The sequence below is a fragment of the Balaenoptera ricei genome, chromosome 13 (genome assembly GCF_028023285.1).
Source record: "Balaenoptera ricei isolate mBalRic1 chromosome 13, mBalRic1.hap2, whole genome shotgun sequence".
NCBI classification, from domain to species: Eukaryota; Metazoa; Chordata; class Mammalia; order Artiodactyla; family Balaenopteridae; genus Balaenoptera; species Balaenoptera ricei.
Genome location: NC_082651.1, coordinates 76560117 through 76574975, shown reverse-complemented (window position 1 = coordinate 76574975; position 14859 = coordinate 76560117).

The following is a 14859-nucleotide window of genomic DNA, read 5'->3' as shown; positions in this document are numbered from 1 at the left end:
TCAGCCTCGTTACTTCACAGTGACGTCACATGTGTCCTTGAGGGAGAAACTTCTTAATTCCTGCTTTCATCAGGCCATTAGTTAAACTATATGCTTGTCTCATCTCAAAATTCACTCTTTAGCTTACCCAGACTAGAGACCTAAGGATGAACACATCACTTTACTGAGGGAAAATAATCTGTTCTCATTCATTCATTATTCAACAACCATTTATTGAATGTCTAATCAGGAATCGGATAATCTAGATTTTCCAAGATAGCCCCATTTAAAGAAATTTCGATATTTCCCATAAAGACAATTTGTTAACGGAATCTTAAATATGGTCATAATAGTTGAGGTTCCTTATAAATATACACATTAGGAAAACAAAGGGGGGTTGAATTATGTGTTCCACATTTGAGGTTTGACTGTCTGATCACTTCAGCTGTGTGTTAACATCTTCGTTAGAAGCAAAGATGAATAAGGCAGGATCCCTGCTTTAAATTGTTCACGTGTAACAGGGGATGGGAGGCGTGTATGTCAGTAACTCTAAGTAGAAGGTGGAAAGGGACAGGGGTGAGAAGGAACTCACTGGGCGGCTCAGAGAAGATTATGTTGTGCTGGAAAGGCCACCCCGAGGACATGTTTTAGCCAGTGTGAAGGACATGGAGGCTTTGGATTAGCAGAGGTGTGGTGGAGGGTATTGAAGGCAGGCAAAATGTGTGAGCAGCGATCTGCAAAGAAGGCTGGAGGAGTTCAGGGTGTGGGGGGAGTACAGTGAGATGAAGAAGGGATGATAAACCCACCCATAAATCTCAGGCCAGGGAGACTGGACACCATGTAGTAGGCAATGAGGGTGGGGTGAAGCTGAACGTTCAGGCGGGGGGGGGGGGCGTGATCAGAAGGCCAATATGACATCATGAGTAGAATGGGGGTGGGCAGGGGAGGCATGGGGGGAACAGGAGGAACGCAGGGAACTAGGAAAGTGGGCGCACCTTCCACGGTGCGGAGGAAATGGTCAGCCTCAGATGAAGGAGGCAGAGGATTGTCTGTGGAACTCTGCGGCCACGTGGGGTGGCAGGGTGCGTTCTGACATCTGACAATGTGCATGGCCTCAGTCTGGCAAAATACTCTGACCAGGAGAAAAAAGGCCTCTGGGCGAGTTAGAGCAGCACTTCTCAGAATTTAATGTGTACACAAACCACTTGGGGATGTTGTAAAAAGGTGGATTCTGAATGTGTAGGTCTGGGTGGGGCCTGAGATCCTGCATTTCCAACAGGTGCCCACGTGAAGCCCATGCTGTTGGCCCAGGGACCACTCTGAGTAGCAAGGAGCTAGAAAGACACACTTGCTAGTTTTAGGCAGTGATTTATAATGGCTGAAAATCTGAGAAAGTGACTCAGTTGTTTCTTAGTGTGTTCATTTCTTTAAAATCTCAGTTTCAATGTGGCAAGAAGCTGGCACGTGGCAAAATTGTGTTTGTTTTTAGGTTCTAGCTTGACCCATGCAAAACTAGCCCTCTTCCCAGCAGCGTGTGTGAACTGGTGTTCTGAGTGGAGAGGTCACAAAGGAGACTCCACTTGGCTGTGAGCGACCCTTTGAGACAATGCACGTGGCTGCCCTGGGTTCAGGGAGTGGATCCCTCCTTTGTTCCAGAAGGCTCCCTTCTCTGTTTGACATCTAAAGGACTAGAAGGAAGGAAGAGCATTGTCCTGAGGTGGCAGATCCTTGGATGCACCCTGACCCAGTGTTCTGAAGTCAGGTTGCAGCTTGGGAGGGGCTGGGGTGGGCCAGTGCCCCAGCAGGGGAGCAGGCTCTGCCACGTTTGGGGCGGGCCCCATGGCACCGAGGAACGCTGCCGCCTCGGTCCCTGTTGCTGTGTGAGGCTCTTCATTTATGGGGAGACCAGCTGCAGCTTCCTGACAACCCTCCAGCGGCAGAGATCCCTGGCCTCTGTGTGAATCAGAAGAGCTGGCTTCGAGCTTCTTCTCCTGGAGCTGGATGAGGGCGTGCATGTGTCCATTAATGCATTTTGAGTGATCCACTTATAAATATGGGGTCACTGTTTATCCCCCTTCATTATCTTAGGCCCCAGAGAAGGTCATATTTCTCTTAATAATCAAAGTAGTATTCTGAACCACCATTCGCTAACTTGGGCCATGTAAGTACATCCTTCTTTCCTCTCCTGGGACAGCCTTCTGGTCTCATCTCCGAAGTCAGAGCTCCAGCCAGACCCAGAGAGCCTGCAGAAAGGCTGGGCGCTGCTGTGGACCGTGGGGCTTGTGGTCCCTGTGCACAGCCCAGGCCCAGTGCTGACTGGCCAGAGCATTGTCCTGGAGGCTGGGAACTGGGGGGGTCAGCCTTGCTGTCACATGGGATTTTTGCAGAAGCCTGTGGCTTTGCATAGTGTGCCTGTGATCCCCTGCTAGACAACAGCCGCTTCTCAGGGGTGGTGATGGGGAGTAGCAGATGGTTCCCCTCCAGGCCCGGGCCCAACGCTGCTGCAGCCATGTGATTTTCACTCATCTGGGTCCTTAATATCCAAGCCCAGCCATACTGCTCAGAGGCCCCACCATAAGGGTCCCCATCACAGTTCATCCCCGGACGAGGTCCTGGGATAGAACTGGGATCAGGGGTCACCTCGCTGGTCTCCCCCTCTCTTGAAGTCCGTTCCTTCTGGTTGGGAGGGGTCCCTAGGTGTCATTTTCACCCACTGATCAGCCCTTGGGCCCAAGTAATCATCAGTTACTCTAATAATTAGAGGTGCACACATGGAACTTCTGGAGTTGAACAAAAAGGGTTCAAATTCCGGTTTGCCATATATGCATGGCCTGCCCGTCGGGCGTGCACATTGGGGCCAGCTTGACTGGGATCTACGTTCCAAATCCTTGTCTTCCTTGTTGTTAGACCTTGGGCAGGTCGTGTAATCCTCGTGAGCCTGGGTTTTCCCGGCCAGAAAGCAGAGATGGTGATGGTCCGCTGCCTCCTGGGGTTGTGGGAAGAATGGAGTAACGAGTTGCACAGGGAGCTCTTTCACACTGTGTGTGTACACGGGAAGCACCCAATAAATATTAGCTATTACCGTGAAATGCGGCTTATTCAGTAAGTAAGGAGTTGTGGTTTTATTAGAAACAAAGTAGGTACATCCGCTTCTTACTCCCTCATCCCTCCGGGAAGCCAGACTGTGAGCGTGTAAATGCACGGTGTCCACCTGGTGGCCGCATCCCCAAACCTCTCCTCAAAAACCTTGGAGGAAATGAAAAGGCTTGTAATTTATAAACCGAGGCTTCTCAAAGGGGCGAGGGGAGTGGTGAGGAGGGCGGAGTGCACGCTCTGGGGCTTTGTGGAGGCTGCACGGGCAGCTTGAAAACAAAGCGGCACTTTGTCCTGTGACTTTGTTTTTTGTCATAATATTTAATTAATTTTGAAATTTCAAATAACATTAAAGGAAGTGTGAGATACATCTATTCAAGAAGGGAGCATGGGTTTAAAAGGTTGAGAGCCCATCTACAACCTAGAAAACGCAGCCCAGCTCACAGGAAAGTGACAGCTACAGGGAGCTATGGCATCCCACACCTCTGCCCGGCCAGCCAGCCAAGGCCCACCCGCCCCCAAGCTGGTAGTGGGGGGGTGTGGCCCGTGAGCCCTTGCAGTTGGCCTAATTGGAAAAAGCTGGCACCTGCACAGGGCGCTTCTGTGTTCTGGACCCTTGCTTTGGCTTTATAATGCTAATGAGAGAAACGTGAACAAACGTTCGTTAAAACCATTTGAAACACGATGCCCCTTCATCCTTAGGCTTTCACTATTATTCCAATGATCCTCTAGGATGTGGGGCATAAATCCTTTATTCATCCTAAGAAGTCCATTCGCCACCCTGGCTAAATAAATCTTCTTCGTGGATCGTTTTCCCCCCCCCCCAGTTCTAACTTTCTGTACACTAAAGACTTAATAGAAATTTAACAGTGCATAAAAGTGAAAAGTAAACTCACTGAAAGGTGCACAAGTGTGTGGCTTAATGAATTGTTATGAAGTGGATGGAACCAATCAAGAAACAGCATTACCATCCTCTCCACATGCCACCCTCCCCGCCGCCCCACCTCAGTCTAGTAACTAACCACCCCCAGAAGGGTGAGCCCAATCCTGGCTTAGAACAGCACAGAATTATTTGGCTTGTTTTTGAACTTTATATAAATGGAATCACACAGGATGTACTCTTTGGGGTCTGCCTTTGTCCAGCATTCTGTTAGGAAGACACGTTGTAGATCATTCCTTCTCAGTGCTGTCTAGTGTCCGTTGTGTTGTCCTTCATGATTGGAGACATCCCCGGAGGAGGTGGGTGTATGTCCCTGACAGCATTGGTCCCAGGGATGGACATGTGGCCTGGGTCAGCCAATTGGGATTTCCCAGACTGGAAGAAGAGAGTATCTATCTTCCCCATGAAAAGTGGTCTGTCATAGCCGACCCTGGAGTCAGGCCATCTGTGCTCCATTCTGGCTGTGTCACTTACTAGCTGTGGAATCTGCTGTGAGTTATTTAACGTCTTCATTTCCCGTCTTCACTTCCTCTTCTGTAAAAGTAGATAATAATAATAGCATCAATGCCATAGAGTTGTTTCAAAGATTAAGTGAATGCTTAGAACCACGCCAGACATATGTTAAATGCTAATAGGTGGGTTTTTATTCTTGGATTATGAACTCTAAAGGTGTAAGAGCTGTGGTAGCCACTGAGTTGCCTGCAGTGTGAACGCTGAGTTCTCCGAGGTTCTTTGTGCCACACGCCTACCGTGCCTTTGCACATGCTGTTCCCTTTGCCTAATCTATCATCCTCCTTTGATTCTCACACAAAATTTCCATCCCTCTTGCATGTCTCAGCCCAAAAGAACCAGGCTACCTACTTCGTAATAAAACACCATCCCCATTGCTGCCCCGATCATCATGCTACAATAGCTCTCAAAGTGTGGTCTGCAAACCCCTGGGGAGTCCTCCTAAGACACTATTTCCCTTTCCTACTTTGGGGTCATTTGCACTGATGGTACAAAAGCAACAGTGAGTGAAACTGTAGCTGCTTAACATGAATCAAGGCAGTGACACCAAACTGTACTACTGGACATTGGATCTTTCACCATCATGTGCTGGTTAAAAAAAAAAGCCAGTTTCACTTAAGAATGCCTTTGATTAGGGAGGAAAATTAGTTAATTCTTGACCCTTGAATGCATGTACTTTTAAATTTCTGAGATACCAAATAGGAAGTATGCATATAGCATTTCTTAAGTACATGGAAGTAGGATGGCTGTCTCAAGGAAAAGCACTTGTACGAATGACTTACAAGCTGAATTAGCTGTTTTTTCCATGGAATACCATTTTAACTTGAAGGAACAAACGACAGACAGGCAGACGGTGGTTATTCAGACTTGGGTGTCTGGCAGACATTTTCTTGAAAATGCATAAAGAGAGCCTGTCATATCAAGGAGAACATCGGTCAGTATGTGTGGCCAAAGATAAAATCTGAACTTCAAGTAAAAATTGGAATTTTAGAAAACATGTCAGTGCCACCACAAGCGTGACAGCTTCCCGCCACTTAAAGACTTTTCTGGTGAGATGGGAGGAGATATTAACAAACGGGACTTGGCCAGCATATTACATCTGGTTCTTTACAGGCGCCTCCCCGTCTCCTCTCAATACTGATTCCATCCCACTCGTCGTCTTCCTCCAACTACTGACTTGTACTTCATCCTTCACATCTCAGTGCCACCACCGATTTGATGGACTATTTCCCCCCGGGAGGGGCTGGGCTGACCCCAGGACACCTGCCTGTGGATGACCGCCTTGCGGGGACAATGCTGGTGGTTGGGTGATCCCTTTGTTCAGGGGTCCAGGAGGGATTTGGATTCTCATGGTGGGAGGCTAAAGCCAGCTGAGTGCAGGGAAGCTGGCTCCCTGGAGGGCTGACTCAACCCTCAGTGAATCATAGAAAAATTTCAATTACGTTCTTATTGATAACTGATTAATATTACTCCTTAGCAATTATTGTGAGAGAACTTTTAAAGTCCCTTTTGAGGAATATTTTTCTTAGGACATCAGAATCTCTTATGTCTCATTCCTTTATTTGCTTTAGAAAAATGTTAACATTATTTGGAAATAATTCTATAATCAAAACTAGGTGCAAAAATAGTACAGTGAGTAAGTTCCTCTATACCCGTCACCCAGCTTCCCCCAGTGATAATGTTTTACCTAATCATAATCCATTATGAATACTGGGAAACTGACTAGTGCTATTGTCACTAAACTACAGACCTTACTTATTCTCTTGCCACAAAGAAACTCCTTTGTGCTACTCCTTTATAGTTATACTCTATTCATCTTTAAAATATAGTCTTTATTTTAATGAAAATTACAGTTCATAAAAATATCTCTGATTGGAAACACTAGCGCCAAGCATAGGGCCATGAATGTAGTAAATTATGTGGTATTTAAGCTTGAAAGCCTGGCTACAAACATTGACCTGTGGCTCACTTGCTGTGTGATTTTAGGGAAGGAACATAACCTCTCTGAGCCTTGGATGTATAACCTACAGAATGAAAGTAGTAAAACCCACTTGGTAGAGATGCTGCACAGGCTAGATACGTAGTACATGAAGTGCCTGACACGTCCATCACGGGCACCCTGTTGTGGTCAGTGTCTTAGGTCCTGTTATCCAGGAAGCAGAGGGTTGGAGATCTGCATGCGGGTTGTTTACAGGGAGCACTCAAGGGATCCACACTTACGAGCTAGTTGGGACACAAGACTGGGCAGAAAGAGAAGGTGAACTATGATGCAGTTGCAACAGGAGGCATCAGATGGTCCTGCAGGGAGCTGCAATGGCCCTTTAGAGCTGTCTAGGCCTTTGTACCCCTGCATCGACCAGTCGCTGTATGGGGCTGCTCTGAGGGAGGGGTGTAACTCTTGGCAGGGTGGCTCCCTGCAGCCAAGGGCAAGGCCTGAGGACAGACTCAGCTGTGAGCCTCTGCACTGCCGGAGAATCTGATCAGTGCTATCACAGCATCTACTGTGCTCACTCTTACTATTACGGCTCTGAGGAAGGGAGACATCAAAAGCAGAGACATCCATAGGTTTCTCGTCCGCCCCACGTGTGAACCGCATCAAACGCAGGCAAATGTGAATGGTTTGATAGCCCTAGAAAAAGCTGTTTCCTTTTCTGTGTTAGGCCATTGAAGGGGATCTGTTTACGTCTTCAGGAATTGCTATTTTGGGAGAAAGGAAAAAAAAAAGGCAACGGATTCTACTCTTCCTTATGAGCTGCTAAAGGGAATTTCCTAAAATTCTCTTTGCCAGCCCCAAAAAAGAACTCCATCTGGTACTGTTCTGCCCCTGAAGTGAGATTTGGAGGCAGACTTTTAATAATACCTTTTCAAGAAAGCCCTTCTCAGTGTGCCAAGGACAAGTGGGTATCAGTGACATCATCAGTAGTTGTGTTTGTTTAGTAATAGCTGGAAACCTACTGGAAGGCTGACACTGAGCTAAGGCCCGTGGAGGACACCAGAGAGGAAGTACTGAGTCTCCCACTCAAAGGACCCCATTTCGTGGCTTCTCCCCAAGCACAGCTACTCAGAGATAGAATAAATAGTGGAGTTTTGAAAGTACCAACCTAAGAAGCACAGTATTGTTCTGTTTACTCAGTGGATGCGGATTAAGATCCTGATGATTCATATCTAGACTTGATTAGTGTAGTTTGGTCTATAAACATTATGACATCGTGTCTCCTTTTATAAGGTAAATATCATATATGTTAAAGGGAAGCACACCTGTTCTGGGCAACATCCTGAGTTTTGGGGTGAACAGTTGAAATAAGTGTTCCTGACTTAAGTCTCTGGAATAAATTTCTTTGGCCAGTTATCCAAGCAACTATTTGCTTTTATGTGTTTATAAATAAAGATACAGCTCCATTGTACACAATGATAATGAAATGATAGCAAGAAGAATTTTCATAAATTAAGGAGATTTTTCTGCCAGAAAGCTTGATACACACTTTCTGCCTTTTTCAAGCATCCATGCTCGTATTTGGGGGAGGTGTCTGCACTAACACATAGTAGAGATTGACCTAGAAGCTTCCACATCTGTGGCAAGGGTACAAGCCCTCATACTCTTCAGATCTGGGAAGGGTTAAACTCAACCCTGCTGGTCACTGCCCTCCAGTATTCTGTCTCTGTCTCTGTCTCTCTCCAGACTTACAGACAGCCGTGGCCTTCTCAGGATGGGAGGACAGAGCGGGGTAGGTCACTGCCCTGGAAGGCCAAAGAATGAAGCTCTGCCAGGGGAGCGCCCTTGCAGGACGAAGGGAGGTGAAAGCACATCACCCCAGGGGTCTTAAATTGCACATGTTACCCCTTTCCTCCTCACTCGAGGGAAAGGTCTGGGGGGAAGGAGCCAGGTCGGATTCCCTTTGTGTCTCCACAGGACCTTGCACAGATAGCGTTGGTAATTAATAAATGTTGGGGACTGAATGGAGTTAGATTCTGTTACCTTATTAACTGCCAGAAAGTGACACTATGCGTTAAGCAGCAGTGATCAGCACCACAAATTAGTCATCCTTAGAGGCAGCAGGGTTTCCACTGTTACATCAGAGATCTTGGGTTCGTGCCTGGAAACTTCCTTGGGCAAGTGTCCTTTTAAAATCAGAATCTGTGGTGAACTCATCTAATGGATGGTTCGCACTCGTCTGGGAGTCAGAGGAGGCCTGGGCTCAGGTCCTTTCCCAGCTACGTGACCTTGGAGAAGTAGCCAAACCACCTTAAGGCACGGTTTCCTCAGTGGTTAAATGGGTTGATCCAATGCTGCCTCTTACAGGCCTGTCTTACAGGTCTGATGAGCTCCCAAAGCCTGATGAGCCTGCAAAGGATCAGGCTCACCCCAAGTGCTTAATACATGGTGGCCAGTATTACCATAACTAGGATAACCGTATAATATGTCATCTAAATCAAGATACTTTGACAGCAGAAAGGGGCATAAAAACAATTAGAATGATAACTTTTTCTGAAAGATTTACTTCCTGACCAACAAATTGTTGTCTTATATTGGTAGACCAATAAAATGGTTCTCTTCAGGAACTATGTTCAAGTGTAAAATTCCTTTGAAGAAATTAAACAACATCTATCTCTGTACATTAAAGACAATTTGAAAATTTTCTTTATGTTGATGATGTGAACATTAAATATTTTTCTTGATATATTTTTTTAACATCTTTATTGGATTATAATTGCTTTACAATGCTGTGTTAGTTTCTGCTTTATAACAAAGTGAATCAGCTATACATATAATCCCATATCTCCTCCCTCTTGCGTCTCCCTCCCACCCTCCCTATCCCACCCCTCTAGGTGGTCACAAAGCACTGAGCTGATCTCCCTGTGCTATGTGGCTGCTTCCCACTAGCTATCTATTTTATATTTGGTAGTGTATATATGTCCATGCCACTCTCTCACTTCGTCCCAGCTTACCCTTCCCCGTCCCTGTGTCCTCAAGTCCATTCTCTACGTCTGCGTCTTTATTCCTGTCTTACACCTAGGCTCTTCAGAAGCTTTTTTTTTTTTTAGATTCCATATATATGTGTTAGCATACGGTATTTGTTTTTCTCTTTCTGACTTACTTCACTCTGCATGACAGACTCTAGGCCCATCCACCTCACTACAAATAACTCAATTTTGTTCCCTTTTATTGCTGAGTAATATTCCATTGTATATATGTGCCGCATCTTCTTTATCCATTCATCTGTCGATGGACACTTAGGTTGCTTCCATGTCCTGGCTATTGTAAATAGAGTTGCAATGAACATTTAGGTACATGACTCTTTTTGAAGTTTGGTTTTCTCAGGGTATATGCCCAGTATTGGGATTGCTGGGTCGTATGGTAGTTCTATTTTTAGTTTTTTAAGGAACCTTCATACTGTTCTCCATAGTGGCTGTATCAATTTACATTCCCACCAACAGTGCAAGAGTGTTCCCTTTTCTCCACACCCTCTGCAGCATTTATTGTTTGTAGATTTTTTGATGATGGCCATTCTGACTGGTGTGAGGTGATACCTCACTGTAGTTTTGATTTGCATTTCTCTAATGATTAGTGATGTTGAGCATCCTTTCATGCGTTTGTTGGCAATCTGTATATCTTCTCTGGAGAAACGTCTATTTAGGTCTTCTGCATTGAGCTGCAAGAGCTGCTTGTATATTTTGGAGATTAATCCTTTGTCAATTGCTTCATTTGCAAATATTTTCTCCCATTCTAAGGGCTGTCTTTTGTCTTGTTTATGGTTTCTTTTGCTATGCAAAAGCTTTTAAGTTTCATTAGGTCCCATGTGTTTATTTTTGTTTTTATTTCCATTTCTCTAGGAGGTGGGTCAAAAAGATCTTGCTGTGATTTATGTCATAGAGTGTTCTGCCTATGTTTTCCTCTAAGAGTTTTATAGTGTCTGGCCTTACATTTAGGTCTTTCATCCATGTTGAGTTTATTTTTGTGTATGGTGTTAGGGGGTGTTCTAATTTCATTCTTTTACATGTAGCTATCCAGTTTTCCCAACACCACTTATTGAAGAGGCTGTCTTTTCTCCATTGTATACTCTTGCCTCCTTTATCAAAAAGAAGGTGGCCATATGTGCATGCGTTTATCTCTGGGTGTTCTATCCTGTTCCATTGATCTATATTTCTGTTTTTGTGCCAGTAGCATACTGTCTTGATTACTGTTGCTTTGTAGTATAGTCTGAAGTGAGGGAGCCTGATTCCGCCAGCTCCGTTTTTCTTTCTCAAGATTGCTTTGGCTATTTGGGGTCTTTTGTGTTTTCATACAAATTGTGAAATTTTTTGTTCTAGTTCTGTGAAAAATGCATTTGGTAGTTTGATAGGGATTGCATTGAATCTGTAGATTGCTTTGGGTAGTATAATCATTTTCACAATGTTGATTCTTCCGATCCAAGAACATGGTATATCTCTCCATCTGTTTGTATCATGTTTAATTTCTATCATCAGTGTCTTATAGTTTTCTGCATACAGGTCTTTTGTCTCCTTAGGTAGGTTTATTCCTAGGTATTTTATTCTTTCTGTTGCCATGGTAAATGGGAGTGTTTCCTTAATTTCTCTTTCAGATTTTTCATCATTAGTGTATAGGAATGCAAGAGATTTCTGTGCATTAATTTTGTATCCCGCTACTTTACCAAATTCATTGATTAGCTCTTGTAGTTTTCTGGTAGCATCTTTAGGATACTCTATGTATACTATCATGTCATCTGCAAACAGTGACAGCTTTACTTCTTCTTTTGCGATTTCGATTCCTTTATTTCTTTTTCTTCTCTGATTGCTGTGGCTAAAACTTCCAAAAATATGTTGAATAATAGTGTTGAGAGTGGACAACCTTGTGTTGTTCCTGATCTTAGAGGAAACTGTTGCAGTCTTTCACCATTGAGAACGATGTTGGCTTGTGGGTTTTTCATGTATGGCCTTTATTATGTTGAGGTAAGTTCCCTCTGTGCCTACTTTCTGGAGGGTTTTTATCATAAATGGGTGTTGAATTTTGACGAAAGCTTTTTCTGAATCTATGAGAAGATCATATGGTTTTTCTCCTTCAATTTGTTAATATGGTGTATCACATTGATTGATTTGCATATATTGAAGACTCCTTGCATTCCTGGGATAAACCCTACTTGATTGTGGTGTATGATCCTTTTAATGTGCTGCTGGATTCTGATTGCTAGTATATTGTTGAGGATTTTTGCATCTATGTTCATCAGTGATATTGGCCTGTAGTTTTCTTTCTTTGTGACATCTTTGTCTGGTTTTGGTATCAGGGTGATGGTGGCCTCGTAGAATGAGTTTGGGAGTGTTCCTCCCTCAGCTATATTTTGGACGAGTTTGTGAAGGATAGGTGTTAGCTCTTCTCTAAATGTTTGATAGAATTCGCCTGTGAAGCCATCTGGTCCTGAGCTTTCGTTTGTGGGAAGATTTTTAAATCAGAGTTTCAGTTTCAGTGCTTGTGATTGTTCTGTTTATATTTTCTCTTTCTTCCTGGTTTAGTCTTGGAAGGTTGTGCTTTTCTAAGAATTTGTCCATTTCTTCCAGGTTGTCCATTTTATTGGCATAGAGTTGCTTGTTGTAATCTCTCATGATCCTTTGTATTTCTGTAGTGTCAGTTGTTACTTCTTCTTTTTCATTTCTACTTCTATTGATTTGAGTCCTCTCTTTTTTTCTTAATGAGTCTGGCTAATGGTTTATGAATTTTGTTCATCTTCTCAAAGAACCAACTTATAGTTTTACTGCTCTTTGCTATCATTTCCTTCATTTCGTTTTCATTTATTTCTGATCTGATCTTTATGATTTCTCTCCTTCTGCTAACTTTGGGGTTTTTTGTTCTTCTTTCTCTAATTGCTTTACGTGTAAGCTTAGGTTGTTTTTTTGAGATGTTTCTTGTTTCTTAAGGTAGGATTGTATTGCTATAAACTTCCCTCTTAGAACTGCTTTTGCTGCATCCCATAGGTTTTGGGTTGTTATGTTTTCATTGTCATTTGTTTCTAGGTGTTTTTTGATTTCCTCTTGGATTTCTTCAGTGATCTCTTGGTTATTTAGTAGTGTATTGTTTAGCCTCCATGTGTTTGTATGTTTTACAGATTTTTTCCTGTAATTGATATCTAGTCTCACAGCGTCGTTGTTGGAAAAGATACTTGATATGATTTCAATTTTCTTAAATTTACCAAGGCTTGATTTGTGACCCAAGATATGACCTATCCTGGGGAATGTTCCCTGAGCACTTGAAAAGAAAGTGTATTCTGCTGTTTTTGGATGGAATGTCCTATAAATACCAATTAAGTCCATTCTGTATAATGTGTCATTTAAAGCTTGGGTTTCCTTATTTATTTTCATTTTGGATGATCTGTCCATTGGTGAAAGTGGGGTGTTAAAGTTCCCTACTATGATTGTGTTACTGTTGATTTCCCCTTTTATGGCTGTTAGCATTTGCCTTATGTATTGAGGTGCTCCTGTGTTGGGTGCATGGATATTTACAATTGTTATATCTTCTTCTTGGAATGATCCCTTGATCATTATGTCATGTCCTTCTTTGTCTCTTGTAATAGTCTTTATTTTAAAGTCTATTTTGTCTGATATGAGAATTGCTACTCCAGCTTTCTTTTGATTTCCATTTGCATGGAATATCTTTTTCCATCCCCTCACTTTCAGTCTGTATGTGTCCCTAGTTCTGAAGTGTATCTCTTGTAGACTGCATATGTACTGGTCTTGTTGTTGTATCCATTCAGCCAGTCTATGTCTTTTGGTTCGAGCATTTAATCCTTTTACATTTAAGGTAGTTATCGATATGTTTGTTCCTATTACCAATTCCTTAATTCTTTTGGGTTTGTCATTGTAGGTGTTTTCCTTGTCTTGTGTTTCCTGACTAGAGAAGTTCCTATAGCATTTGTTGTAAAGCTGGTTTGGTGGTGCTGAATTCTCTTAGCTTTTGCTTGTCTGTAAAGGTTTTAATTTCTCCATCGAATCTCAATGAGATCCTTGCTGGGTAGAGTAATCTTGGTTGTAGGTTTTTCCCTTTCATCACTTTAAATATGTCCTACCACTTGCTTCTGACTTACAGAGTTTCTGCTGAAAGATCAGCTGTTAACCTTATGGGGATTCCCTTGTATGTTATTTGTTGTTTTTCCCTTGCTGCTTTTAATATTTTTTCTTTGTATTTAATTTTTCATAGCTTGATTAATGTGTGTCTTGGCATGTTTCTCCTTGGATTTATCCTGTATGGACTCTCTGTGCTTCCTGGACTTGATTGACTCTTTTGTTTCCTGTATTAAGGAAGTTTTCAACTATAATCTCTTCAAATATTTTCTCAGTCTCTTTCTTTTTCTCTTCTTCTTCTGGGTCCCCTATAATTCGAATATTGGTGCATTTAATGTTGTCTCAGAGGTCTCTGAGACTGTCCTCAATTCTTGTCATTCTTTTTTCTTTATTCTGCTCTGCGGTAGTTATTTCCACTGTTTTGTCTTCCAGGTCACTTATCCGTTCTTCTGCCTCAGTTATTCTGCTATTGATTCCTTCTAGAGAATTTTTAATTGCGTTTATTGTGTTGTTCATCATTGTTTGTTTGCCCTTTAGTTCTTCTAGGTCCTTTTTAAACATTTCTTGTATTTTCTCCATTCTATTTCCAAGATTTTGGATCATCTTCAGTATCATTACTCTGAATTTTTTCGGGTAAACTGCCTATTTCCTCTTCATTTGTTTGGTCTGGTCGGTTTTTACCTTGCTCCTTCATCTGCTGTGTGTTTCTCTCTCTTCTCATTTTGCTTAAGTTACTGTGTTTGGGGTCTCCTTTTTGCAAGATGCAGGTTCATAGTTTCTGTTGCTTTTGGTGTCTGCCCCCAGTGGGTAAGGTTAGTTCAGTGGGTTGTGTAGGCTTCCTGGTGGAGGGGAATGGTGCCTGTGTTCTGGTGGATGAGGCTGGATCTCTCTGGTGGGCAGGACCACGTCTGGTGGTGTGTTTTGGGGTGTTTGTGACCTTATTATGATTTTAGGCAGACTCTCTGCTAATGGGTGGGGTTGTGTTCCCGTCTTGCTAGTTGTTTGGCGTAGGGTGTCTAGCATTGTAGCTTGCTGGTCATTGGGTGGAGCTGGGTCTTAGCATTGAGATGGAGATCTCTGGGAGAGCTTTCGCCATTTGATATTACGTGGAGCCAGGAGGTCTCTGGGGGACCAATGTCCTGAACTCGGCTTTCCCACCTAGAGACACAGGCCTGACACCCGGCTGGAGCACCAAGACCCTGTCAGCCACATGGCCGAGAAGAAAAGAGAGAAAAAAAGAAAGAAAAACTATAAAATGAAATAAAGTTATTAAAATAAAAAATTCTTAA